Below are 5,356 nucleotides of genomic sequence, written 5' to 3'. Positions count from 1 at the left end.
TATAATAAAAAAGTATATATTTTTTTAGAGGAGAAAAAGAAAGAAAAATAAATTTAATTATCACTTCCAATTTTATAAAGTTAATAAATTATGAAAACAAATTTTAAAATAATTTGAAAAACTTGAGCATTTGTAATGATGGTTTCTCAGTAAATCTAGTAATTATAATAAATAAGAAGATAAAATATTTTAATAATAAACAAGTAATTATAACTCATAACCCTAGGATTTATTAGGAAGTGTTTTGAAAATAGTTTTAAATTTGATTCTGTTTGTAATATATTTTTTAGAATAAAAATACATATGGGAAGATTTTGGACACGTTTTCTTGTTTTTCAAATATTTATTAAAAATATATTTTATTTATAATATTTTATCTATCAAAAACTTGTGTTTGAAAACAATTAATAACTATACACAATTTGATATTTTTTAGTTTTCATAATAATAATAATAAGTGAAATATATATATATATATATTCCTTTGTGGTATTTATTTATTTTAATTTTCTTCTATTTTTTATTTCTTTTTGTTCCCACTCGATTTTTAAAAAAGTGGATTATGATTAATTTTTAATTTTTTATTAAAAAAAGGAAAATAAACAAGTGGATTGTGATTAATTTTTAATTTTTTATTAAAAAAAAGGAAAATAAAAAATGATTAAACAAATAATTTTTATATTAAAAAAATTCAATCAGTTTTCAAAATTTTAAAATTATAAAAATTAATTCAAAAATAATTATCAAATATCCCTCAAAGAAAGTTAAAATAATTTCTTTATGCGGTCTCCAAACCATCCTTTTCGGCAACCCTCCCTACCCTCCTTCTTGTCCTCTTTCTATCATCAAAAATAAAAAATTACAAGCTTCAACCAACAGAGATGAAAGAGGTGAGAGAGATGAGAGATCCACAATATTCCTATGACAGTTATAAAAGGTCGGGCGAGCCGAGGGCCTATTCCACCAACATGCAGGTGGGTGGGGTGCCATACCCTCCTCCTCGCTCCGGCAAAACCTCCGTTTCCAAAAACTATTATTACGAGGACTCATCGTCTTCATCATGGGGATTCAGTGATCCCGAGATCAAGAGAAGGAAGAGGATCACTTTGTATAAGGCTTATGGCGTTGAGGGAAAGATGAAGGCCTCCTTGAGAGGTGGGTTTCGTTGGGTTAAGAACGGAGCTAGAAGATTTTTTTTTTTTTTTTTTTAAACTAGGCAAAATCAAAGAATTTGCATTTGGGTAAAAAATTTGTTATTTTTGCATGACCTGCACTTCTTCTTCCTCTTCGAACCCTAACCCACCATAGCCCAAATTCAAAATCTAACCAAACCCCCAATGTACAGAAACCAATTTCCTTCAGTGCTCTTATCTTTCTTTGTCAATCTTTTTTTTTTCTTCTCCATCATTTTTTGGTGTTTTTTTTTTCTTCCGTTCACAAGTAGAAGCCACAAAAAACAACTTGAGATTTTTAAAATTTTCAAAGGTTGTTTTTAATTTTTCGTTTTCCTCTGTTTGGTTAGTAAGAAAGCTAAGGAAAATGAGAGAAAAAAAAACTTACCTAGCCATTGCAAGATGTTGCTAGTGGAGTTGCTGGTAGAAGCGGTAGATGGTGGGAGCCACAGACGGTGAGGAGAGATGGTGGGAACCGCAGAGAAGAGAAAATAATAGTTAAGGTTTCTTTGCTGAATGATTTCGGATGAAAAATTGGGTCTTCAGAGTAGTGGATTGCTAATGTGGATTCAAAAGACTAGTTTGACAAATAGTTTGAAAGATGTATTAGTTTGGTTTTTTTTTTTTTTTTTAAGTAAACACTACTTTGGCTGCAAACTCGTCCAAGGCATCATCAAACACGTTTGGAAGAAAGTAAAAATTAGGACAAGATGGTTATCTGGCCAATGCAATGGATGAAACAGGTTAGACTTGGATTTTCCAATTTTGGAGGTACTTATTTTTTAAAAATACAAAAAAAAGGTAATAACATTATTTTTAAAAATAATATAAATTCCTTTATCGGAACATTTTTATTTTTTTTGCCTTTAAAAAATATTTTTTAAAACATGTTGTAAACACTCCTATTTTTAAAAAATAACAAAAAAATTATTTTTTGTTCTCTATTTTAAAAAAAAGTTTTAAAAACCATAGTGTAGACCCCTCTTGTAGGCCACTCAGGAGAGCTGGGCGTTTGATTTTTCAGGAGTGGGAGACGACTTTGCAGGTAAGCTGCATGTTGGGACGTGTGACAAGGACTACCAACTTGCCATGGTGGTGGTTGAGGGTGGTGACATCTTTGCTGAATTAGGAGCAATGGGTAGAAGCTTATAGGAGAAGGAAGAAGCAGAGTAGGTAAGGGCTAGGACAACGGGTAGAAGCTTATAGGAGAAGGAAGATGTAGAGTGGGTAAGGGCTGGGATTGGAAGCTAAAAAGGGAAACAGAGCAAGGAGAGGTTTTGAGGGCGTGTGAAAAACGAATAGAGGAAGTTTGTAGGGAGAACTAGAGATGGGAAGAACTTGAGCTGTGGAGGAAAAACATTGAGAAATCCAACTATCTGTGCTTTGGAAGAGCTTTCAAGTAAGTTCACTGGTGCATTTTTGTGTCTTTTCTTCATGCTTCGTTTTCTTGTTATCCTCCTCTGTTTTCTATGGGTGTTCCGGGTGCATAGCATTGTGTATCACCGACTAATGATGTTGGAGATTGGCTACGGGATATTTGGATAAGTTAGTGAAGAAGTTGATTCCATGAGCTTGATTGCTTCAACTATGGACATGTGCTTCTCCTTCTCCCTCCTCAGTCCGGGAGGTTCCAGCAGCTCTACAAATCTTCCATGGCAGTTGAGAAGACTTTAAACCCCTAAGCACTTGAATTCATCCCCACCTCTCTCTTCTTTAGCCACTATTCGCCTCCAAATTCATTTATATTCTATCACAATAGCTTCTCAAACCTATTTTTTTTACACCTCTCTACTCTAACTCCTACCCACTTTACCCATCTTTGTTCATTTCACCACAACGTGTTTTCTCACCGGTTCCACTCCAGTTGTCGTTGCCAGTGGTGGAGGCTTCGTCTGAGGATGATACCCAGGTGGAAAAACAAGCTGTGATGGAGAAAAAAGTAGTTATTGAGAAGTTTAGTCTAAGAATAGTGAGTAAAGGTGTTAGGAATTGGTGGGTTTTGTGATCAGAAATGTACCGAATGAATACACCCATTTCTTTGGCTTTTTTTTCTCTCTATCTCTCTTTTGACCATGGCTGAGACTGTTGTTGAAATCCCTATGGCTGTTCCAATAAAGAAGGCAAGGACCAATAGAAAGGCGTTGAAGGAGAAGAGCTCTTCAATGAATGAGACAAACATCTTGGCCAAAAAAATCTCAGAGTCCTCTCTGGCGCCAATTCCGACACCATCTAAGGACGTTGGAAAGGAGAACCACGAGAGCCTGTCACAACCTCGGTCCAAAAAGAAGCTAAAGCAGTGGGGCAACTTCGAAATGAGTGATTGGAAAATTTGATTGGATGTTGCTGTGAAGGGGAAGAGAGATTGCTTGTTGCGGAGTTCATGCCTAATGAAACTCTCTGAAAGCACCTTTTCCATTGGGAGACCCAACCCATGAAATGGGCAATGAGGCTTAGAGTGGCTCTTTATTTGGCACAAGCTTTGGAATACTGCAGTATTAAAGGGCGGGCATTGTACCATAACCTGAATGCTTACAGAGTTTTGTTTGATCAGGATGGTAATCCCAGGCTTTCCTACTTTGGCCTTATGAAGAATAGCAGAGATGGCAAAAGCTAAAGTACAAACTTGGCCTTCACCCCCCAGAACACTTGAGAATAGGTAGAGTGACTGCTGAAAGTGTAGTTTACAACTTTGACACACTATTGCTTGATATTCTCAATGGAAAACATATCACCCCAAGCCATGCACTTGACCTAATATGTGACAAGAATTTTCTGATGTTAATGGACTTGTGTTTTGAGGGTCATTTCTTAAATAATTTTTAAAATTCCAATTTCTTTCAAATTTAATTTTCACAACTCCAATTCTCAAATAATTTTCAAAACTCCAATTTATTTCAAATTTAATTTTTAAAACTCCAATTCTTAAATTTAATTTTCAAAACTCCAATTTTCAAAAAAAATTCAAAACTCCAATTTTCAAAAAAAATTCAAAACTCCAATTTTCAAATAATTTTCACAACTTCAATTTTCAAAACTCCAATTCTCAAATAATTTTCAAAACTCTAATTTCTTTCAAATTTAATTTTCAAAACTTCAATTCTTAAATTTAATTTTCAAAACTTCAATTCTTAAATTTAATTTTCAAAACTTCAATTCTTAAATTTAATTTTCAAAACTCCAATTTTTAAATAATTTTCAAAACTCCCATTTTCAAATAATTTTCAAAACTCCCATTTTCAAATAATTTTCAAAACTCCCATTTTCAAATAACTTTCCAAAATTTCAATTTTCAAATTTAATTTTTTTAAAAATTCCATTTTCAAATAATTTTTCAAAATTCCAATTTTCAAAACTTCCATTTTCAAAATTTCAATTCTCAAATTTAATTTTCAAAACTTCTATTTTCAAACATCCAATTTTTAAATTTAATTTTCGATATTTCAATTTTCAAATAAATTTCAAAACTCTAGTTTTCTTTCAAATAATTTTAATTTCACTTTAGTTTTCAAATATTTTTAATTTTACAACTTTTCATCATTTATTAGGGTTTTAGGTAAAAAAAAATGTCGTTTTTAATAAACTTGCTATCTTTCCCTTCAGGTAAGCACTTTCACAAATTTTTTTTTTAATTTTTAAATAATCTTTTGTTTCTCTTGATTTTAAATAAGAATGAATATGATTTTCATAATTTTAAAACAATGGAATTTGTTGGATTAATTCATGCAAAATCAATTGAGCTTTGGTGGGGATCTTACATATGAGTTTTCTCTTCTGATTGTCAACTATTATGCTTAATGAATATTGGTTAATCTTTGTCTTGCTTTTTGATATGCATGTGATAATTTTATATTTGAGTTAACTTTGTTTCCATGATAGCGCACTATTATTTGTTGTTAAGGTACAATCTCACTCCCACTTTGCTTATTCTTATACATGATTTGTTTTATTATTTGATCATTTTATTGGTATTCATTGATTTCCTTATCAATTATCATACTTGTTTCACCTTATTTAGTAGAAACCCGTTTTTAGGGACTTAGAGATGTGTTGCAGTCTTTTTACCATACCTTCTCAATAAGTAACCTAACCCCCGGACCTAACTTTGGTTTTTCACAGACTATCTTTTCCAAATAAGAAATTGTACTTAGCGTTTTCTTTCTTATTTTATTTTCTTTTCAAAACAA

The 5,356-nt window shown here is 32.0% G+C and overlaps 1 pseudogene; it reads left to right on the top strand.

Annotated features, from left to right (window-relative positions):
• The first annotated feature begins 881 nt into the window (after positions 1–881).
• LOC109124310 (serine/threonine-protein kinase BSK5-like) lies at positions 882–3,995 on the top strand (annotated as a pseudogene).
• The last annotated feature ends 1,361 nt before the right edge of the window (positions 3,996–5,356 follow it).

The sequence above is a fragment of the Vitis vinifera genome, chromosome 17 (assembly GCF_030704535.1).
Source record: "Vitis vinifera cultivar Pinot Noir 40024 chromosome 17, ASM3070453v1".
Taxonomy (NCBI): Eukaryota; Viridiplantae; Streptophyta; class Magnoliopsida; order Vitales; family Vitaceae; genus Vitis; species Vitis vinifera.
Note: the sequence above shows the minus strand (reverse complement) of the source record. Positions and strands in the feature narration are given on the sequence as shown.